The sequence below is a fragment of the Dermacentor albipictus genome, chromosome 4 (assembly GCF_038994185.2).
Source record: "Dermacentor albipictus isolate Rhodes 1998 colony chromosome 4, USDA_Dalb.pri_finalv2, whole genome shotgun sequence".
Taxonomy (NCBI): domain Eukaryota; kingdom Metazoa; phylum Arthropoda; class Arachnida; order Ixodida; family Ixodidae; genus Dermacentor; species Dermacentor albipictus.
Window position 1 is genome coordinate 47,354,030 of NC_091824.1, and position 24,251 is coordinate 47,378,280.

General features: G+C 47.9%; 1 long non-coding RNA gene across 2 annotated transcripts in view; it reads left to right on the forward strand.

Annotated features, from left to right (window-relative positions):
* Positions 1–23,640, forward strand: part of LOC135915409 (uncharacterized) — a 66,053-nt gene extending 42,413 nt beyond the window's left edge. Inside the window, exons 2-3 of one of the 2 annotated variants that reach the window (XR_011513865.1) lie at positions 5,431–5,657; positions 23,448–23,640. This is a non-coding gene — a long non-coding RNA (uncharacterized lncRNA). Of the gene's footprint in view, positions 1–5,430; positions 5,658–9,600; positions 9,831–23,447 lie in introns of those variants that run through there. The other variant, XR_011513864.1, reaches the window with a different exon arrangement.
* Positions 23,641–24,251: the final 611 nt, after the last annotated feature.

A 24,251-nucleotide genomic window follows, 5' to 3' on the forward strand; every position in this document is an offset into this window, starting at 1 on the left:
AGAAATCGTACTCTTTCTTTTCTCCCGCATCTGAGAAAAGAAAATGACAAGGCACCACGAGCCCACGCGTCCGCAAGAACCAAGTTTCTTGTTTGTTCAACTCCCTCATCTCTTTGTCGCTTCGGTCTTCCCCCAATTTTTTTTCTTTTCATTTATTTTCTCTCTGCTCACTCCAGTCTGGTTTCTTGTTTATCCCTCCTCTCTCTCCGACTCGGAGAGCGATGCACGAGCGCTCAGACCCCGCTGCGCACACACACGCACCTCGGTGCTATAGCAGCAGGACCGAACGCGAGCCCTGGAAACGGTACGAAGCGGAGACGGCGGGTGCTGTTAGCGCCTCAGACTCCCGCTGAGCCCCCGCTGACAAGCGGACAATGAGGTCTCCGGCTAGTATTTGTGCGAGCTCTGGTGTGCACTGGGGGAGGGGAGGGGGCGAGTCTTCAATCCCTCCCCCTACACCGTTCCCTAGCCCCCAACCTCCGGATCTCCCGCTGGTCATTGTGCGCCTCCGCACACACCGCCACACGCGCGTGCGCTAGCGCACACCCCCACCGATGGCGTCGAGGGGCAGCGGCATGCTGCATTCGCCGCCCGAGCCGCTTTCTTTTTCCCAGGCCCCGGGTTTCCTCCTCCGAGGAAGAGCGAGGGACCGTTCTGAGAATGCATGCGGGCAGCGTTGGGAGTCCCTTCCTTGGCTGCTTGCTACTCCTGCTTCTTGCGTTGCCCCTGCAGACGCGCTGGCCGCCGTGCTGCTTTGTGGGGCCCCCGCGGAACGGGGTTTCCGCTCGAGGTTCTTTGGGGAAGGCTCGCGACCACGTGCGCCAGCGGAGCGTGTAAGGGCGACCGCGGGAATAAAACGGAAATAAGCGAGGGTCGGTCCGTTTCGGGCAACTGCCCGCCGACGCCGAAGCAGCTTGCCCGTATAGCTCCAGCGAGCGTGGTTCCATGGTTGCCCTGTCGAACCAGCGGCGTGAGTTCCGAGCGGCCGTGGGGTGTGCGCACCCACAGTATAGCGTTGCGGCACTGCGGCCTCTCTCCTCCTCCCCCCCGCCTTGTTTTTGCTTTCTTGCCACAATCCTTCCCGCCGTCTAGTCTTAGGCGTTCCTCTTTGCTACGCTGCTCATCTTCGTCGTCCTCTTCCGTATGCCGCATCCCATGCGCCCGGCGTTTCCAGTATTGAGTCGCGGTGAGGCGTTGATTGGACGCCCAGTGTGTGTGTGCGCTATACCTACGGTAATGGATAGCGCGGTTCAGTTTGCTCGTGCCACTGCTTGTTCAGTTAAGCCTAGAGAGTTCTTGTTTGTACTTCCCCCCCCTCTCTCTCTCTCCTCTCTTTTTTTTTTTGTCTGCTCACCGCGCAAGCGGTGTCGACAGAACGGCCGGCCGCGACGTTTACCTTAGGCGGCCGCGAGAGTAAACTGCGGAAGCGGTGCGTAAGAGAAGGTGGCTTGGTTCAGGTAAACGTTGCGGACGCGCCTCCTTTATTTTTTTTTCTTTATTCTTCTTTTTTTTTGCGGTAACTCTCCTCTATCAGAGGATGTGGGGACGATCGATTCTGTTTGCTGTTCGTGCAGCGTGTTGACGAGTGTGGATGTAGCGTATTGCGCTGCGTATTCCGGGGAGCACGCATATGGACTGTTTGTTCTCTACAGCCGCACCGGTATGCGAGATACACGCTCCTTCTGTGGCCGTGCTGTATTGCTTGTTTGTTTCTTTGCCGCCACGCGTGTCCTTACTTTCCAACTGCCGGTTGCGTTGCCAAGCCTACCGTGCACTTTTCTCATTTCCCGTTGTGCCGAAAGGTAGCGCTGTGCACGAAACGCAGAGGCCCAACACAGCAAACACGGGACCCTGTTGGTTTGTCTTGTTGCTGCCTCAGTTCATTTGATTTGGTAGCTTGCTGCAAAACATGCATCAGCAGGAAGAATGTGGTTAGCTGTTTTCAACGTTTAGCATTTAGCAGATGCAGTAGTACACATTACACTCTTACGTCCGCGCTACCTTCGTGCAAAAGAAGAAAAAAAGTATGTTCCCAATTTTAGACTATGCAAAAAATGAGATGCCAGAGTACTGTATTGTAGATGCATTGCAAGTTATGTTGGATTGTGAAAGCGCTGCCTCATGCTGTGTTATCAAGCAAAAGAAATAATATTGAAAGATAAGGAATACGACTGCTACTGCTCCACGTGCTGCATTAACCATGAACCGGGCAATTAACCTTGGGGCCTGGCTAAGGAACACCTAACCAAAGCGGTAGTCAGACCTGTCGCTTAGCAAAGGCTACTAATAATATTCGGATCTGGATAGGCCACCACTCCAAGCTGCGCCTTTCAACGTTCAACACGTGAACCTTGTTGAATGAATGTAGCTAAGCAACGCTCAGTCACAAATTACCAGATATTAGTTGCGATGCCACATGTCTTAACATGGCTGGAACTTGAGGCATATACATCGCTACGTAATGAATCCTGATGTTATCTGGTACAGATGACTTTCTGATCAAAGGGAATACGGGCTTGGATTTCTAACATATAAAGATATTGCTGAGTTGCGCGTTAAATTTGGCTGGCCGGTACATTTTTGGAACTTCAATGTAGCAACACTAAAAACAGGACCAAGACAGGAGAAGCAAAACACGGCGCTGTGTTTGTCTCTTCTTGCCTTGGACCTGTATTAGCCCTGTTACCTTCATGTTCCGACTTAAGTACCTCGATGAGTTCTACAGAAGTAATGAAAGGGAACCAGTCATCGTAATAAAGCTTCATAAAAAGTCTGAATAAATAATAATAAAAAAGGAAGTGTCGATCCATGCACAAATGGGGATGGTGAAAATGTGGACGTCGAATTAGCAATGTGAAAGCTGAAAGTTCAGCATACTGCGATCAGGGGCGACTTCAATGCGACGTTGGTGAAACGGCACACCAGAGAACAGGCATTTTGGAACTATGAAATCTACTCTAGAAATACTAGAGGAGATCGATGTGTGGAGAGAATTCGTGGCAAGCCTATGGATCGCGAATAATAAATGTTTCTTTTTCTAAAAGCAATGCACAGAAATCCTCAAGATAACCATGATGTTATTTCGCATAGAAACAGGTAAGCACATAACCCAGAGAACAGGCTTGCTTAAAAAGGGGTGGATTCAGGAATGCCTCGCGTCGTTCACGTCGTTAATCAGTATGGCTTTATAAATTTTATAGATTTATAGACTGCATAGCCGAAAGTTGCGCAGGTAATAACGGGACTATCTAAGGAATAGCTACAAATGAACTAGGGTGGTTGCTTGGGCAAACACCCTATTTCCCTAGTATAGTTGGTAATTCATGATGAAAAAAAAAATGACGTACAGCGCGAAGGACAAGGATTGCGAGAGACGACATACACTGCACTGATTTCCAGCAATATTTTCTTGCGTTGCCACATCGTGTGTGTATATACAAGAGGGGGCATGTGCAGTAAATGAAAGGCAGTCACAAGGGGTGTTCTAACAGCGAGTCATTGTACTAAGAACATGGTCACGCCTAAACAAAATTCTTGAAGACGTGCTTTGTATATACGGGGATGTAGGACACGAAAATTCGGACGAGATCCTGCCTTATACAACGTTTGCTTACAACACTGCTAAGCGAAAGACAACACGGACGACACCGCTCAGCCTCGTTCACGGACGAGAAGTAAGGAGGATGTTTGTTGCAATGCTCTTACATGAATGCGATGGCATTGTCACGGATGCAGATGCGTTTACGTAACGCGCCATAAAAGCTAGACAATTCGCACCTGTGGGGATCTGCCAACAGCAAAACTACGACGCAGACTGCTACAATGCTCGTCATGTAGACCAGTAACCTACAAAACCGGTGACAGAGTGTGGGATTGGACGCCCATCCGAAGATGGCGACTATCCGAAGAGCTGTTAAGGCGATGCTTCGGGCCGTATTAAGTACTTTGACGCCTAAATGACGTCACCTACGAGGTCGTTCCACCTAGCCCCTATTGCACGAGGCGCCACGAGCACCCGCCTGAAGTTGACGCTGCACGCATGAAACCGTACGTCAGGGAGTGACTGTGCGATGTTCTTCAACACCTCGTGACCTCCTCTAGCATCGGGGCGATGCTCCTTTTTAGAGGGCGGCAAATGCCGCGTCTCTTCTATGTCGACGACAAAGACAACGCTGGGAGCTTTAGTAGGCTTCACCTCGTGCGTCGGCCTAGCACAGATTAGAAGACGAAGAAGTGCTCTTTTGGCTCGACTGCAATAGCAAGCTGTTTTTGTTACACGTGTATACCATCTCTTAGCTTCATTGCGCCGCGACAATATCTAATCGAACCATCGGCACAAATCTGGCGCCTACCTATCTATACAGTGGAAGATATACTTAAGCGGAAGATGTTTTGGAGCTGGCAAAGTGGCTTTGGCGCACGATGGAGTTGGCTGGCGCAGGACAGCGATAACTGGAGATCCATGGGAGAGGCCTTCATTCTGCAGTAAAGATGTATTAGGATAATGATTATCATTACAACGAAGTCGAAGATACGTCGGGACTTGCTACACGAAGGCGCCTGTTAACTGAGGAATCGTAGCGATTGCTTTTCGTGAATTGAGTTCGCTACTCCTTGTAACCATGTTTTTTTGCTGTCTTCTATTAAAATGTTTTGCCGAAAGCTTGACGTTGATTATTTATGCCGCTGGTACAGAAGTGCCGCGATAGCATAACTCAAGTAAACGTGATGATCTTAAACGCGGGCCACATCAGCCATTTGCAAGTGACCTCGCCTTAAAAACTATGTAACAATAGACATTTCGGTCCCCTTGTTTCTTCATTACTATCCTTTCTTGTATTTTATTCTCATTTCTTTGATTTAGTACCTTTTCTTGTATGTTATTGTTTGTTTTTGTTTTTCTGGATTTTAAGCTATGGTTGTAAGGCAGCACCAAATTACCTCTTTTTCTGTAGTTAGCCTTTCATACGCATTTTAACTCATGTGCATTCGGCGTGCATTTCTACTGTTGCGCCTGCTCATTCTCTTGGTCAGACTTGAAGTTCCAGCTAAAACAATACAAAGCGCTGCGAGTATGTGCGCGCGACACAGTGAAAAGTGCCGCGTTGACACAAAATAAATGGCTTCTTCACTCACTGTCTCGAGACCGAAAAAAAAAAGCGCTCTTTCATTTTTCTTAAACCTTGGTTCCCGTCTTCTTCGATCGTACGAGAAAACAAGGGCCACTCCGAGAAAAGGCTCTCTGCGAACGAAGCGCGCCCGAACGTCTCGGTAACAGACACAAGGGGGAAGGGGCCACCCAGAATAATGACTTAAAAAGTCGGGAACGCGGGGAAAAAGGAAAACACAAAGGGCCGACAGTGTAGCGCAAGATGAAATATACCTCGTTTGTCTTAGTTGTAAAGTAAGCCCATCTATTTCGGGGCTCAGACTCTTGTGTGCTGGACCGTCCCGGATCCCGCGAGGCGAGTGAACGAGCCAGGGCCGGACCCTCGAAGGAGCCATGACGCCGGGGTGACCGTCGACCGGCCGGCCTGCAGGACCAGTTCCAGTCGGCCACGTCCAGCAATCTGGTGACCCGCTCTCGTGGGAGCGCGAGACGAGTCAAGACAAGAACGATGCCACGAGAGGAGCTAAGCCAAAACAAATGAAAGGAGGCAAGTGGACAATGAAAAGAATGAGGCAGTAAAGGACCGCTACGAAGAAGTCGAGTAGGGGGGGGGGGGGGGGGGGGTCTATTGACATAGCCCATACATCAACAATGGCTGTTTGTTTCGATTTAATCCCGCGCTGCTGTTAATGTCGTTTGTTCCCGAAGCGGCGGTCGATTGTTTCGCCGGCGCGCTCTGGGAACTGAAAGATTGCAGCTGTTGAAACGTGATTCTCTTTGAGAGTATGCCTATATATCACAGTCAGGTGCGTCTCTTTCTCGTTCAAAGCCTTCCCCCCCCCCCCTCCCCCTGCCTCTGTCTCCTCTTCGGTCGCTGTCTCTCTCTCTCTCTCTCCACCCCCACCGCTACAGCCACAATCTCCGGCGTGTCTCGATACTACAGCGTGCGGCTAGTTGGCCAACGAATTCGCCGACTCCGCGGTACGCCCACCTTCGACCCACAGCGATCTCTGGTCGCCTCCGCGAACGCGCCCGCGTCGCAGTCGAGCCGTTCGCGCGGATCGCTTGTCACACTCCGCGCGGGGCGTCGAGAAACCGGAGCCGTCAGTCCCGCTGACGAAACAGAGCTGCGAAGACAACGCCTCCCCCTTCGCGAGACGGGCCGACGTCTATATTCAGCTCCCGGTGCTTGTCGCAGCGTGTTACCAGTTACGCGCTCGAGGCCGCATAGTCTTGCAGCGGAAAGCGTCCGTGGAAAGCTCGAGTTGTCTCTGATATTTTTTTTTCTTTTCCCGCAGCAATCAGCGACGCCTCCCTGCCTCCTTTGAAGCTCGTTTTCCGGGGATGCTCTCGCAGGCTGGCACGTCTAGCAATATCTTTATGGACGCGGGGACAACAGCCGGGGCCTGAATCCCTGATGCTCTGCTTAGAGTGTGTCGCGAAGTGACGGAGTATAGGCAAAACTCCTACGACGGCAAAAAGTGGAGCAAGATGAGTTAGACTGACACACGTCGCGTCACGTCATTTTTTCTGGCTTGAGCAAACATAGTATCTCGCCCGGAAAAGCCAGAGAGAGAGAAAAAAAACGAAAAAGAAAAATAATCCTCCTTATTCTTTGACGTGCGCACAGCTTCTTCCGACCTTGGAAGTGAAGGCTATCACTAGAGATTGTCATCTCTGATCTGCGCGAAATAGTTTGAATACTTTAGAGCGACTCTCGGCCCAGATGTGAAGCCTGAGCAGCCTCGATTTCCCGCTGGATATCATTACACCCTTGTTTAACTGAGGAGAGAGGTCTAAAGTACCTCCCCAACACAGCAGACGACACTCCTGCCCTCTAAAGAGATCCGAGAAGTATCATTATATTCAATCTGCTCAATGTAACTTTGTCACGAACGGAAGTCAGTGGGCGATCTCGTTCTGCTTTTCTTTTTGATGCCCATTTTCGAAGCGTAAAAGGCCAACAAGTTTCGCACGTTCTGATATTGTCACGTGGTAGTGTCGGTGAAGGAAGCAGAAAAACTGAACGGCGAAACTAGTGTTTTATTGGGCGAACATGTACCCTCAAAAACAGGCTACACTCGAGCGAGTCAGCTGTTATGCATGAGCCATCGAACGTTCCAGAGTAATCGCTGTTGCCCGCACCTCTTTTAGAAAGTTCTACACCATTCGCGTCGGGCATACAATCAGATTACACAAGGTTCGGCGACAACAGAGAGCGGGTAGAACCATCGGTAAGATTCCGGAAACTCCCGATACATGCAATACATGCAGGTGCGTCCTGCACTGAGCGATAACATTTGTTAGACGATGAAATGCGGTCATTCGATAAACAAATACACGTGTCAATATACTTGTATCGAACATAAATCATGGCAAATTACAAGGATTTGTGCGCTCTGCACATTGTTGCGCTTTCTTTCAGTCTAATGTTTGTTTCTACCATCCGCCAAATGTTTCTGCCATATGAAGACGTTTCTGCCATAAATCATGAATATAGAAATCATAACCTCTTAATTTGTGCAGTCAACATACTTGCCGAGTTTCTGTATATGGTGGTTTAAGAACAGCATCTTGCGGCAGTGATCTCTGCCAAATGTCGATTCGATCTCCACAGTTGCTATCGATTTTTAAGCTGTCCAAATTCGGACAGCAGGACACGCATATTGTGGACTGTTGCAAGCAGGTGCAGGAGCCCACTTATGCAGGGTGTACCAACTATCATGCGCCGAGATTTAAAAATATGCAAATGCCACGTAGCTTGACAGAACCAATAGTAATGTTGTTTGCCGTCGCTGGGAGACACTCAGATTATTTTTTTTTGCATTCCGCGTAATTAAATAATTAGTCTTAATCAAATAATCAACTTCTCAAGTATTATAATTAGATGAAAAGTGCCAATGGGAAAACTGCAGAGCAACATGGCAAACTCCCGATATCACGTACATTAATATAGCACATATTGAGCAACCTAAATCTGTATAGGGAGTTTTTCATGTTGCTCTACAATTTTCTCATTGATACTTTTCATGTAATATAATGTTTCAGAAGTTAATATATAATGGACTAATTGTGTAATTATTCGGAATGCAAAAAATCTGAGTATCTGATAACCTCCAAGCCCGACGACAAATAACATTACGTTGGTTCTGACAAGCTACGTGGCAGATGCGTATCTATAAATCTAGATGCATGATAGTCGGAACACCTCTATAACGCAGTGGTTGTGCTTGCGTTATAGAGGTCTATAGACATATCAAACAGACAAAGCTATAACGATAGTCTTCATGTCAAGCACAGTGTACGAGCTACAAACGAAGGTGGATGTCCATGTGAGGGAAACTGGTAGATCAATGTCAATATGTTGGACTGAGGCGATGATGAAGTGATATTGTTTATTTAGGATTGGTGATCTAAACGGCGCTGCTGAGGACGGCCGTGACACGGAAGGAAGCTTTACAAAAAATTAGCGGACGAAAACATATGGCGTACCTCATCAATGGCTACAATGTGCGAATCCGAGCTACTCAAGTACGCAGGCAATTGCTGAGCGTAGCCAGGATTTATTATTCGGCAATGGCGAAAAAATAAAGACAACGATTCGTATCGGTACAGCTGTTCAGTAACGAAGAGGAAGCAGAACAAAACGATGCCTTTCCGAAACAGCCAACGCATATGTCACTGCAGGGAGTCAAGACGTATGTCGATTGAACTCTGTGCCATATAGTTGTTCAGACGTACCCCAGGTGTCCCAGTGGACACCTAAGCACTTGTTGATAATCATCTTGTTAGCACGAATAAAGATTAGCTCTCCCAGCAATAACTGGCCGAATGAAAACACCGCACTTTACGGTAAACGTAAATGCAGTTCCCATGGAGGAGTCGACACACACCATGCTGGCTGTGAATTTTAGAGCGCAGCTTTTGGGCGCCCATTCCTGCGGCGGCGTCGGCGTCGGCGTAACCGAGCGAACGAGCACAGCGAAAGATGAAAGCGAACGCGGAGCGCCGCGGGCGGATAAAAGACGCGAGGAGGAAAGCGAGGGGAGGGTGCAGCATACCAGGAGGCGGGAAGCGGAGGAGGCTATGGCGAAAAGGGTAAGGAGGGAAGCGGAGTGCCGGTACGACCCGGCACGCTGCCAGCGCGGAAACAAAGTGCTGGCGCGGGCTTCGGAACCACTGCGCATGCGCTACATCGCCGGCGGCGGCACCGCAGCCGCTAGAGAGCGCGCTCCGCGCGAGCCACGTTTCCGTTGCGAATAATGAGCGACGCAACCGGTAGTCATGCTTCGTCTGGCGCTGTTGCTAAACGAGCTGCCCGAGCAGAGGCTCAGCGCCACCGTCGAGAGCACCTTGTCCTTCAGAATCAAATTCTCTGCCATATAATAACGCGAATTCAAAACACCTAAGCAGCTACGCTGGAAATTCGCATTAGGGAGTATCGTAATCGTCGGTGATGTTTTTTTTTAAATTTTTCTTTTCAACCGCAGGTTACTTCCGACAATTTCATCATGAACCGTTCGACTTCGTGGGCGTCATGTTTCTGACAGCGAGGTTGTAGATCCGATTTGTGGCCACAGCAGCGGCGTTCTTATGGAGGCCCAACGCAAAGACCGATCGTGTGCTGTGCTTTAGGCGCACCTTAATAAACCACGAATGGTCAAAATTAATTCGGAACCTTCCACTACAGCATGCAATAAAGCTCGGTTTTGCTTTCGGACGTTGCATCTGATAAATGAACATCAGCATCTTTAATTAAGCTTATTTGAAATACGAAATTGTAGTCCGGTAGACCGGACTACAATTTGTTCTTCAGCAAGATGTGTTCTTTGCCAAGCACAGTGAATGACAAACCTGTATGAGTGAACGAGAAGAAGACATGAGCCAACAGAAATTATTTCATGAAAGGTTGAAAACGATAAAGAGAGCCAGCTTCTTGAACACTATTGCTTCACGTAAACATGTACAAACACCAGACAAAGAGAAGAAGAAGCGCGCTAGCAATTGTTTCCTTAAAAAGACACCATGCTCACCCTCTTGAAGAGGAGAAAGAAAGGGCAAGAGAAGAGGAAAGAGAAGAAAGAAGAATAGGAAGCCCCACTACAGCATATCACATTGTGCGCATACTACGAGGTGCATAGTACTACTACATTACTGCAATGTAGTAGTTACTACAATACTACATTATGCGCATAATGTAGTATTGTGTATGTATGTAGTATGTAGTATAATGCGCCCTCCCCCATACTACAATTACTACAATACTACATTATGCGCATAATGTAGTATTGTGTATGTATGTAGTATGTAGTATAATGCGCCCTCCCCCATACTACAATTACTACGATACTACATTATGCGCATAGTCGAGTTGTAGAGAGTAATTACTTCCAGTAAAAGGTTTTGTGCCTCGTATCGATTTGAAGCACAGCCTTGAACGCGCGATGCCGCCGTTTATTAAAGTCATGCTCGTTGTCAAACCTAAGTCTTCAAGATGTTCTTCGTTATCAAGGGCCAAAGTCATCACGCTCACCCAACATCGTTTTTTTTTTTTCCTCAGACAATTTTCTCCGCGCTTTTACATTCGGTTCTCTGCCAGTTTCTTATACGCGAAGTTCTCAAACACCGCAGCAAAGAGCGGCCAGCCACAGCCGGCTATGGAAAAAGTGACTTCTCTTCCAGTTTAGCATTTATCTCAGTTGTCGAGGTACTGTGCCGGCATATATCGTAATATACCGGACTAGTGCCTCGTAAGTATCCTTAATTTTAGACCAAGTTATGGGAGTGCAGGCACCTTCTGCTCTCACTATCACTGTTAAGATAGAAATGGAACGGCATCTACACACCGGTAATGCATAAAAAATGGCTGTGGCTTAGGTAAGGTTAAGCCCAGGATGCGAAGCATACTAGCCTTTATTTTAGTTGTTGAACCACTGTTTAGCCTGGTGAACTGCTGTTGCTTGGCTATATTTGGTTCGGCTAGACGAAGAAACAACTCATGCATTACTTCTTCGCCTTCAAGAGTGGAACGCGACAGCGTTCCCGTCGACCCGCCAAGGGGTGTAAGACAATGGGCTACAGGGCAGCGACTACGCGCCCCGCATTGGACGCGGTGAGCGTCGAGCAAAGCAGCGTTCGGCGCGGCAACGAAATGTGCGCCTGAGCAAGAGACGCACGCCTTAGAAACAGCGCGTTTCTAAGGCAACACCGCATTCACTAGAGGCGCTTTTGTACCGCTTTGAAGCGTTGTACTCGTGGCTCAGTGGTAGCGTCTCCGTCCCACACTCCGGAGACCCTGGTTCGATTCCCACCCAGCCCGTCTTGCAAGAGTTGAGCCAAAGCCACTTCTCCTCTGTCGTGACGTCACGGTGTCACGTGATTTCATGGTCACCGCCGCGCCTGAGGAGCTGGGTTGAGCCCTCGTAATATGCTTCGCATAACAAAGCCACTTCTCCTCTGTCGTGACGTCACGGTGTCACGTGATTTCATGGTCACCGCCGCGCCTGAGGAGCTGGGTTGAGCCCTCGTAATATGCTTCGCATAAAACAGTGACGTTTCTCATCGTGTGAAGCTCTAAATGCAACTTTACTCTATTGTCAGCAGTTTCGGAGATGAAATAAACAATCCAAGGAATGTCGCAGCCAGCTCTCTGCTCACAGCTGTAGCGTCCCCGAAGCTACTTCTTTCTGCGGCCAGAACAGTAATTAGGCTTATAGCAGTTAGTTAGCTGCGCAGAAACAAACGCCAATGCAGCAACCTGTTTTCGCCAAAAACCATTCAACCTATCTCGCTGCGCAATCTTTATTGCGACTGCGGTATAGGAACGCAGCGCATGCCAGGTGCTCGGTGCTGTTTCTCGTCTTTCCCTCGCCTCCTCATCAACGTTGCCGTGTCGTGGTTTTCCTGGTGTCGTAAGCTTCTGCTGTCCCTTTCGCAGCTGCAGACACCAGGCGGTGGCTGAAAGGGTGACCGTAGAAAGGAGAGAAGGGGGGAGGGGGCGCACACTGTGATGCGCGTACAGTGTTGGCTGTTCCAGCGAAGCATTGGCATTGGAGGCAAAAAAACACGGCGCGCCCCGCCGTAGGGGTCACGCCCTCTTCTCCCGGTCTTCACTTCGTTACGTGAATACCCCTCACCTGCCGCCGCGCCAGCGCATAGTGTACCTGGCGGCGAAGCTACTGTCAGGTGGACGGGGAGGCCGCTGTCGAACAGGTTACTTACTAGCAGCGCTACACGTGCTTCCAGTGTGCGGGAACAAAGCCTGAATTATGCGCTCGTGTCCGACGCATCGGCAACACGTCGTGCGCACGAGAGTGTCTCCTGCGGGAGGAAAACAAAACCGGTTTCGGTTTCCGAGATACTCCGGCAGATGGCCTGCGCCTGGGCGCCGATGGGCGCCAGCGCCGGAGTCCGCTCCGCGAGTAGTATTCCGTGGCATAAAGTGGAGAGGCTGTACGTCGGTTCCGACAACCGCAATGTCGCCGCTGTGTACGGCATTTCCTTCTTCCGGCGCACGTGTGTTCCCTATGTAATGTGAGGTAAACTACACAGATAACTTTGTGTTCCTGTTTTGTGTTTCCGAGTGCCGCACACTCGGGAGGTAAATATTGAGAGTTGATGCTACCGAGCCTACGCATCGTGAATGCTACATACATTTGGGATTTGCGCAGTCGATTGTGTTTATTGGATTGAATGCTTTGCCAAGGAACGTGACTGTCTGGAGGAAGTTTTCGGTCACATTTCAGAGAACGTTCTGATATCCGTGCCTGTAGTGGAAGAGGAGTACATCCAGCTGTTACGGAACCTTAAAGTTGACAAATGCTTTTCAACGTCCTTTCTGAAACGTAGCTACAAAGGCACGTAGATTATCTTCCAGTCGAAGAAAATTTGCGCGTCTCTTAAATGGCTGCTCCGTGTACAACTGGTCAGTGAGCTTCCAAGTTTTTTGCAGAATTGCGACTCTTTTTACCGGTTGTGACATGCCTGAATTCCGTGCAATTTATTGTGTACTGCGCATTGTCAAAGTCTGTGCCAGAGCCTAGAATTTTACGAAATCAGCGATAGTTCCAGGCTCGGCTACACGAGCAGACCAAACTGCTCTTGAGTGCCTTTCAAAACTTCTCTAGCCCACTAGTGTGGCGCAGAGGACAAGCATAATTTACCGACAGCGTTCTTTCACTACATGAGAGTATGTTCCGCATCAAAGGGTCATCACGGGAACCTGCTTCTCCTTTAAATTAGTTGTCAGAGCAGCCAAGCCAATATCAAGCACCGTTAGAGTACGCAGTAAACGAAAGACGCAGTCTGTCATTCACCTAATGTTTCGTCTAATTTCTTCACATGCATATAGTAACGGTGTCAAGCGTTAAAAAGCCGCCACCATTGCAAAGGGCGGCGCGCAACCTCATGGGTCACAAGAATGCACACTCGACGTGGTTCAGCGCCCGCAAATGTTTGTGTGACGAGACTCTAAGAACTCCCTCTACATGAGCCAAAATCTTTTTTTTTTTTTTTTGCCATCTGACACACGCTCTCAGACTTGATTCTTCTGAGCTGAGAGGGATCCTAAGGTTCTCCCGGCCCGATTTCAGGACCTCGCCACGAAATTCGGTAGAAGCTGCAGTGTCGGAGACATCCACGCAAACAGCTTCACGGTCGCTCCATCAACGCGCCGCCCCACCCCACCCAAGCGGCGACGCGAGTATACAGGGTGGCAGGTGTTCGGGTCGGACGAGCCGGGGGGAGTAGTCCGACACACACACAAACACACACATACACAGCGCATGCGACGGGGAGACTAGACGAGCTTCGCTGTCCTCCGCAGCGGAGGGGCGGTGCTCCCAAAGCGTCCTTCTCCGTGCCATTCTGCTGCGCGGCCCTTGCCAACGAAGCCCTGCAGTTTTTATTTGCCCGCTCTCTGTTTCTCCGGCTTGTTCTTCGCCTCCCCGCCATCCCTCCGTCCCTCCCTCCCTCCCTCTCTTCCTCAGATCTCTGCTTCTAACTGCAGGCCTGTTCCCCTCACCTGTCTGTCCATGCATTTGTTTATCTGCATGTGCCGCCGCCACCCTGTCGCTAGCGAGGAGGGCCGGGGTCTTGCAGCGAGGGGAGACCTGGGGCACCCAGCGGGAAAATGGGCGGCTCTCGGCTTGGCTGTCTTACGTGGCGCACCGTCGAGACGCACGCAGGCTACGCGGAAAAAAAAAAAAAAAGACCGCCGTTGGCTGCGGTGGGCTTCTTCGCCTGAGCGAGAAGTGTGCAATTTCCACACCGAGGTGTGGTTGTTGCCTGTATGCAGAGGCACGAAGTTTTCCTTGCTTCCGCGCCCGAAAGCAACATGTGTTCTACCGCGGGGATTTTCTAATTAAGGAGCGGCGGCGTGTTCTTGCTGCACTCCACGAAAAAGAAAACAGAGGTGGGGGGGTAGATACTCTTTGCTCACAGCTTCCTTTCGAAGAAAGTCGGTCCTGCTGTGCAGTGCGCCGAAATGTTCTTAGCTTTCTTTCTTTTTTTTTTCCTCGCCTCCAGGTGCCGTGTTTGTAGAACAGATTGCGCAAGATCTCTGACACGCCTCGTAGTCTGTTGTCGAGAGAAGCGACGGCGGCGTCCTTAGACGAGAACAAGAAACGAGCGAGGTATACGGAACACGCTCGTGTGGCTGTACGAGCGAGTTGGCCATGGTCGTGCTGACGCGAACACAAGCTGGAAGAACGCATCTAAAGCGAGCAGCTAGGCCTCGTATGCAGCGCGCTGACAAGAAAGTAAAAAATGAATTTAAAGAACAAGGAAAACTCGCATTCTGGTTCCCTGAGCATCCGGCGAGGACCGTGAAACATACCGTGCATGTTGCTTGCGGCCACAGCTATGAACGAAATAGCCTAAGGTAATCTTATCTCATCCCGTTTAGAGCATGCAGCGATTTGACTTGGTCATTCGCTGGTAGTAGTATTTTTATAGTTGTTTCAATCTCCTGAAGCATGAAGCCTCTTTTGCAACAAGTGTAAACCTGTTTGGGTACCACGTACGTAAATGCTCCTGCCTAGGCTTCTTAAAAATTTGTTTTCTATCGAAAGAATAGGGGGCAAAACAATGAAAAGAAGAAACGTTCGTACGTTTTCTTCGAGGTTCCGGAACGTATTGCTCCAATTTGGCCGCTGTTCATGCGCTATGTCGCTGCGTATGGGTAAAAAAAAGGGGGAAGCAAGAGAGTGTGGAAAAAAAGAAAAAGAAAAGCAAGAATCTTGCACGCTAACTCAAAATAGAGGAAGAAAGTGGGAGGGCCTCGAGCAATTCTTTGGGCGCCTCGCCGTCTCATCCCAAGAATTTTTCAATTTAGCGCCATATTTACTTCACTTCACCGAAGCTTCACGCTCATGTACGTCTTTGTGTAAGCCACCGCAGGCCATATACGTTGCGTAACATTCCTTTGGGCGCACGCATTTCGACTCGGCGAGGCAGAGCCGAGCTTTCGAAGCTTTCGACACAAACTGCGGCCGAGACGCGAGGATATAAACGATGCGTGAACTGAAAAGAGCAGTCGAAGCTGAAAGCGAGTCGCCGAGCTTTCGCCTGGCAGCGTTTGCGACAGCGTTGTAAAAGGGTTTCCCGGTTCTCGGCAATGGCAAAAGATGGAGCGGGTTGTTTGTGAATATGGAAATACGAGCTTCGGTTCACAGCTGATTGGCTCCCGTAGATTAAATGAAACTTCGCGAGGACGAACAGAAGAAGTGCCTGGCGGGCCTTCGCTCTTGCTCTTATGCAAATAAGGCGACCGCGAGTTTGGAAAGTTTTAAACTCGGCCAAGTTTTGGAGTCCCCCCTGTGTTGTGCTCGACTCGCGGGTCATCCTCCTTTCGACGTTGTAAGCGTGATGTATGTGCACACAGCTGCTGATTTATATGGAACTTAGCATTGCGGTTTGTTTTAGGTAGCAAATGTTTCAAAACATCGCTAAATTCATTACACTCGGAAAATAAAGCCTAGTAATAAAAAACAAGTGCAGAGAAAGACTATTCAGTCTGATGTGAGTAGCACGTAGTTGCATTTCAAGACGTTTGCATTTTATTTCGGCGTTTTCTTTTTTTTCCTTCGTATAATCTGTAGAAGGAGAGCGAGTATTTTTTAGGTGTCGACATTGCTTACTTTTCTTAAAATGAATATATTCCTGCGCAGTTAAGTGTAACTTAACTTCAGATGCATGCATAAAGAAGCGACATGAAATAGATCTAATTCGCTTAATTCGAGCCGTACCACGTGATTGTTTGAATGGCGATAGAAAGCTGTTAAGGGGGAATCGTCCGCTTTCGTGGACACCGCATGTACGGCATCATTGTGATGCAGTCATGGCCGAATTCTTTGTCAGCCATCGCAAACACGTTCATCGCAGCAGCGATCGCTGTCACTGCTATCGCTGACACTCAAGTCTTTCCGTTTATTGGCCCTTCTTGGCTCGCCAAACGCAAAAAGAAAAAGAAAAGGTGGGTAACAGAATACGTTCTCAAGTCAGTTTCTTGTTACTAAGTGCTCCGTTAAGAATCTGAAAAGCTCATTGGTTTCTCGTAACGGGTACATCAAGAAATTGCTCGGTTCCTTACGTTTTCCAGCTGAAAATGCTTTTGAATGCATATCATCATGTAGTTGTTTGTTGCGTTCATGCTGCGTCCTGGACTGCGTCGTCATTCCGCGTCATTTGAGATGTACCTCACAAACATTTTTTTTTTTTCCTTGTTGATTGCGACACAGCGCTCTTACACAAATTGGTGTCAGTTTCCGGGGAAACAAGAACACGCTTTAAGTAGAGAGAATAAAACTTCGACTCGTGCAAGGGACAGCTACCCAACACTCTTGCAACATGTGTCGCCAACCATCAACAACAAAAGCCCCACAGCCGGGTAAGCCGAGCAATGGTATGTGCCACACTCCAGAATAAAAAAAAAATCTGGAAACAAAGCTTATCCTACATTCTTTACGATGCTGATCAACAAAGTACTGGCTATAAATAAAGGGCAAGAAAATTGCACAGTTCAGAACTTTGCTTTAACTTTCGGTAATTACTATTCTTTTGACCTATTCATTGGTCTTTCCAACGTGCTTGTATCTTTTTATTAGCTTTTGACCTGCAGTGGTTTTTTGGTGTCTACGGTGTTGGGCTGCTAAGCACGAGACCGTGGGATCGAATCCCGGCCATGACGCAGGTGGTACAAATTATTCCGGAGCCCCTCACTAATGCGTGTCTCATAATGATATCGTGGTTTTGGCACGTAAAACCCCATCCTTTAATTTAATTTCAATGTTTAATAGCTTTGCCCACCACGTTAGGGCTTTATTAGTATCGTTGTATACGGGCTTAGCCTTTCTGCTTTTCCTCTATTTTCTCTCTGATGTTCTATGCGTTAAATGATATATAATATACATGATATGTTATGTGCGTTATATGTTCATCATACGTACGCTTTTCGCAATCCACTCTCTTCTGCTTTGTAATGTGGCAAGTTAAAAGCCACTGAAGGAATAATTTAGATTTTTTAAAATTTGGGTCGTTCATTTTCTGTACTCGGATGCATATATACATTTGTTCTTGAATACAATTTGAACGTTGAAGATCTCGTCCCGCATGCGTAATATTTCAACTCAAATCATTTTTTAGATATCCAGTTTAATTTCTCGTTTAATTTTGAAAAGCATCAAAGCCAATGCTCACGAGGTTGGTCGAGTGTGTTAGATTAAGTTGTCACTGGGACGAGGTTGTTAGAATAGTGTTTAACTGAGCTAGTTGGTCCATAACTAGGACGAGTGTTGAACAGCTGAACTGGCAAAAAAAGGACTAAGGAAAAGAGACAAGGACGTCGCTGTACTAACAACTTAGGAAATGGCGTCGCTGTTAGTACAGTGACGTCCTTGTTTGTCTTCCTGAGTCCTTGGTTTTTCAGTTCAGGTGTTCGAAACTCGTCTGATGTTGTTAGGTTAAGGAAGGTTGTAAGGTTAGGTTACGTTAAGTTACAGCCGTTATATACCACAGTAACGCTGTAACGCGACACGCCCGAAGTTGAAATGCCATTTCGCGAGCTACCACTGTGGTTTAAGGTGCATTCGTTTTTGCATGACAATGGAGGCATCTTGTATACATCCCAGCGAAAAAGGCCGGTTTTCGGTCCCGAGGTCTTTAATGCATCATGAGCGCCAAGAGCGCTAAAGATGGGCCCACAGACATAAACTCCTGTACTAACACGCCGAGGGGCATTTCAGTTTTCCCTGATGTAACCTCATGTAACATGATGTAACATGTAACAGCCCTAATGTACAATCTGCCTGATTTGATACGACAGTATATGTATGTTTATGCGGCAGACATGGTCCCGTAAAAGCTAGAGAGGCGTAGCCTACTTGGAGACCGCCAGACAGAAAGTACACGCACCGAAGTGTCATGGGAGGTCCAAATTTAGATCGGAGTGCCCCGACATTTCGAAGCAGAGCGACAGGTCGATACTGGTCGTGATTTATGGTCTTGTGGTTTGCAACAGTGGCGGCAGTTTGTGCAATAAGCCATTATTCCGCACATCATTTCCCAATGCCTTGAAGAAGCGAATCCGGCATTTATTAGGTTGTCAGAAAAAATTCAAGTGTATCTGGCTTATGCCAGACGTGTCGAACATATGGAAGGTTGTCGAACATGAAGAAGCACGAAAAATGAGTGACGAATCGGGCCATTGTGGTAGGCTTGTCTTGCATAATGTTCATTTTCCATCAACGTAATCTAGTGAGAGGCTTGGAGGATAGGGTAAGGTTCTGCATTTCTCGGAATTTACTTTTTGGCATATTTGGAGGGTGTGCTCGCTTGAGCGGAAAAATTGCTCAACGAATTAATAAAAATTGACTTGAGGTGAAACATAACGGGCCGACCAATGCCGAACCGTGCCTCTTCGACAGGAAACACGCAAAATCGCTTTCAAGCGGCCGTAGTGCTTTAAGACATGCATCGCACGAAAGCGCTCGTTCAGGCTCCATTTAACGGGGCATAGTGGAATCCGGGTATCCCAAGTAACTCTCGTTTCGAATCGAATTTGGTTTTCCTTCTCCTATTACTCGTGCCTGCACCTCTTCTGTGCACTTTCTTGACGCGTATTACAGGAGCTACAGCACAGAAGTACGTTTGGCCGGGCCGCTGGCGATTCGGAATACCCGCCAGGCGCGCAGCCTCCAGCGTGGCGCCTTGCAGCGCGGTTCGATCGTCGTCTTCGCGGCGAATGCGGCGGGCCGCCGGCGCACCGTCTGGTGGCGCCCTCCATCGGAGAAAGTCGCACAATGAGTGGGCGCGCGGAACGCGACTTGGATCGCCCAGTGGTCGCCCCGCCGAAGCGACCCGAGGCAACCGGCCTGATGGATGCACTTAAGATTACGGCCCTCGGCGGCAGGTAGTCACCGGCCGCACCCACCGACACTCTACCGGGGTGTGCTGCACCGACTTTCGCCACGTCTGCACTTAATCTGTTTACGTTGCAGGCTGCGCCGTTTTCACGTGTTCGGCGGCGTACAGGCGCCGACGATGGTTCGAGAGGCGCATGATGCAGCTAGCTGTTAGCGAGTCCCCGAACAGCGACAAAAAAAGCTGCGATAAATGTGTTCCCGTACATGCACGGCGTACCACGGAAGGTTTCCGAGCACGAGATCCTAGGGAAAAAATCGAAATGTCGCAGTAAACCTATTCATTGTTCTTCCAGACGTTTATTAGAGAAAAAGGAAAGTAGCGGTCTCTTGCCAATGCATCAGGGCTCTCGCGAAGAGGCAAGGGAAAGGGTTGCGGTGGGCTATGGGAACAAAATAACTGTGAAAGAAACAGAAGGGTGGGAGATAAACAGTATAAAAGGGCGTGCCACACTGATTTTGCTAATTGGGATGGATGTGACGGAATTAGGAGGCCCTTAACGACTGTGGTCATGAGTTAGTCGGAAAGGTGTCCATGAGACTCTATGTTTCCCTTTGAAACTGAAGACAGACTCGAATGATCTGTTCATCTGCATTCAATAATTGGAAATTGGAACATTTGCCCGGATCTGGTAGATTATGAACGAATGTTGCGTCTCAACGGGCGTGGGAAAGGTATGTACGAGTCATGCTTTGCCTCATGCGCACTCGCTGAGCGCGGGAGTAAGATAAGCACATCTGTCCTGGAATCGAAATGCGTAGCAGATACTGCCCCGCAGGGTCGCTGCACTGCACGCACATACGAGTTCTAACCTGAGCTGCAAACTCCAGAAGTCTTCCTTTTAATGATATTGTTATTCTTTGGGGACTTTCCTCCACTTTGCGGCATGTGTGTCTGTCCGCGCCTAATGTCCTACCCTAGTTTCTAGGTTGTTTATGGTGAAATGGGTAGAGCTTCAGACTGCTGTGCCAAAGGGAGCCAGATTCAGAACCATATGTTGGACTAACTTGGGTCAACAGGTGTGTAACACTGGGCACATGTCTGGTGCACATCAATGAATTTCTTCGACACCAACTTGGGTCACTGGGTATCTCACACTGGACATGTGCTGCTCTTTAATGAACTTCTTTCAGTTCAACTCCGGTCAAGGGATATTTGCCAGATGGTATGTGCCAGTCCTCCACAAAACTATTTAGATGCCAACTTCGGTCAATGGCTGCGTATAATTGGGTATGTGCCGCTTTTCCCAATAATCATTATATAAAACAGATCAAGAACAGTTACGCGCTAGCCATCAGATCGATTGCTATAGTCGCATTAAAGTCGTCAATTATCTCTGAACGATGCATGCACCACAAATTTTTCTCAGACTTCTTGCTTTGAAAACTTTTATGGTGCCTCTGTATTGTCGCCCTCAACTCGAACATGAAGAGCCACCTCTATTCTTGACATGAACATGTTCGCTGCGTACCTGATCTGGTGACGCTGACGTAAAGGATGAGCAATTTTGTTGCGATAAGTATCGTTTGGCCACGACAACACTGAAACACCAAGACGCTTTGATGATTCGGCGTTGCCTCTGAATGTAAGCGAGTGTAAGATTAGAACGGGGAAAATTTCGCCATTGATCGCGCTGCCCTCATGTGTGGACTTTAAGTAAGCAACATTGTGATGACCCTATCTTGCTTCGTAAATGATTGTAACTGGAGAAGACTAAGTCTATTATGATGCACTTAGATTTTTTAGTGCGATCGTATGTCGGCTTCTCTCAGAAGAAAAAAACGATAAGAGCAAAGGCAGAAAACTTAAGATGTGAGTACGCAATCGTCCATCAGAGAGCTGGAGGAATGCGAACATTATAATATTCTTAGGGAATATTATATTAAGGCTAAATAATTGGAATATTAAGGCTAAATAATTGGAGAATTTTACTCCCGTTAGCTTACTTTCAGTAAGCTGTAGAAAATATTCACCAAGGTAACTTCCAGTGGAATCAGGGCAACACTTGACTTCAATCAACTAAGAGAATAGATTGGCTTCAGGAAAGGATATTTGACAATGGGTCGCGTCCATGTCATCCGTCAGATAATTGAGAAATATGCGGAGTGCAATTAACCTCTATAATGGCTTTCGTGGAATTTGAAAAGACATTTGATTCAGTAGAGCCACCAACAGTCATGGAAGCATTGCGTAATGAAAGAGTTCATGAGGCACACGTAAATATATTGGGAAATATCTACAAATATTCCACAGCTACCTTGTTCCTCCGCAAGAAAAGTAGAAGCATGGCTATCGAGGAAGGACTCAGGTAAGGAGACAATCTCTCCAGTGTTATTTATTGCCTGCATGCTTAGAAGTATACTCAAAGTGTTAGACTGAGAAGAGTTAGAAGTGAGAATCAACGGTTAATATACCAAGAACCTTCGGTTTGCAGATGACATTGTCCTGTTCAGCAACACTCCTTATGAATTGCAACAAATTATTAAAGATTTTAAACGAGAAAGTATAAGACTAGGGTTGAATGTTAATATGCAGAAGACAAAGGTAATATTCAATAGCCTGGCAAGAGAACACGAGAGAGAGAGAGGGAGAAAGTAATAGGAGATATGAAAGTTAACCAGAGGATTTATCTGGTTCGGTGCCCTGTATCCAACCCCAACACAGAAAAATGGATGTGATAGCTGAGAAAAAAAAAAGGAAATATAAAAAGGAACACACGCAATAGAGAACTGTTTCTGCGGGCTCTGTCACAAAGCCTGCAAAAGCCTTACATATAGTCTTATAGTGTCGACGTCCCACTAAGGCATTCTACGTCCCATAAAGTACAGTCACAATTTGTTACACAGTCCGGTGTCTTAAATAACGCAGCAGTGCCTTCATAGAGGCTCGCACTGGTGTTCGTGTAGGCCAGTTTCCAAGAATGTTGCTTTCCGTGAGTGGACTCTTGTCGATCTGGTCTAGCATGACTTAGAGGGCTGCCCTTTGCGGGTTGAAACGAGGGCACTCGCTAAGAAGGTGCGCAATTGTTTCGTTGCACCCGCAGAAGCCACAAAGTTGGCCATTCCGACCAGAAACGAGTACGCATTTGAAGATGGTACACCAAGCGATAGACGGACTAGAAGGGAGCAGACACATCGTGGAAGGTCGGACGGAATACGGAGCTGTAAATTATGATCCAGGGTATGGAGGCGTGCACTTGTGAACTCAGATGAATTCCACTGAGCTAACGTCAGGTCACGCGCAAGTGCGGAAAGTTTCTTTCGCTGCCTCGGCTCTCGAAAAGGGAATGGGACCGCGATTGACGCCGTCGCGGGCAGATGGGCTAGCTGCGTCCGTTTGATCGTTGTCATGTATGTCACAGTAACTACGCAATCGTTGATTTATTATATACTGTCATTTTGGACCGCCAGGCTGCAGCCAGGAAGAAGCGGAAGCCTCATTTATTAGGAATGTGGGACATATTGAAAATATAAATATTCCCCGGTGGAAATAAAAAATTAAGTGAATTCATGTGGTGGCTTCCTTATGAGGAGGGTATGCGAGGTTCTCTTCTATGTACTGACAAAGCGAATATTTCTCGGTTTGCATAATTAAACAATGCAAGATCGCGACACGGTGAGGCAGAAGGTGTTTGAATTTTACTTTTCAAGGCAGCCTAAGCTGCGTGGTAGTGCCTAGAGTTTACTTTAGCCATTGCAGTTGGAGGTGTAAAGAACTGATTCATGTTTTCAATTCGAAGTTGCAATGAACTGATGGGTTTCGCGAACAATGCGTGCCTCGTCATAACGGCAGTCGGTGGCTTCCGTTGCGGGAGGAATGTGCCATACTGTCACTGAAGGCTACTGAGGGCCACTATGAAACATTTCATCGCTTGCAATTGATGGCTCTCGATCTTAGCCACGAAACTTTTTTTTTTCAGGTGATTGCTGATATGGTGTTTGGGGAGTACATACAACTATACATGACGAGCTGTCGTGTAACAAGCCATGAGCTTTGCCTTTTCTGGGTGCCTGTTTTGGAGAACGGTGGAAATAGTAATACCTACTAAAGCTTTTTATACAAAATGCACGCCTAACTTTTTTTTTTACGCAGTAATAAAGTGGCCATATTTGTCTAGAACAACTCACCAGAGTCTCAAACTCAGTGTCTCAAAGGAAGCACTAAGGGAATGTTAAGTGTTTAGCGGAGCATAATACATGATTCTGCTTGTCAAATTCCCAGACATTACATTTAAGCAAAATTTACGGACGGCGCATGTACGCATTGCAAAACCAGTAGAACGCTTCAACGCTCCATAGCTCGCGTTATGCAAGTCGCAAGTATTTTTCGAGTCATGTGGTTTCCAAGAAAAAAGAAAATGTGGTTCAGGCATGACAGCAGAAAGAAGCCGACGTATCATTCAACAAGTATACGACTCGAGCCACCAATACACCAAGCATGCACGAAGGGAACAAGCGCGCGCGGCAGCCGAGCGAGCTGGAGCGACCAGCGTCTTGTTCGTAATGTCACTCGCGAGATAGCGCCACCCCAACTTCTCGCCGCTAATGGTCTTGCACAGAGCCACCTTACAAATCAGCAAAAATAAGGAACCAAAAAAGCAGTAGTGACTGAAAAAGACATGTCAGCGCCCTTCGGGCACGGGCAAACAATAACACATGCCAGTGCGTATTTAAACAAAAAATAGGCAGTACAAAAGAAACAAGTACCTTACACATGGAACATC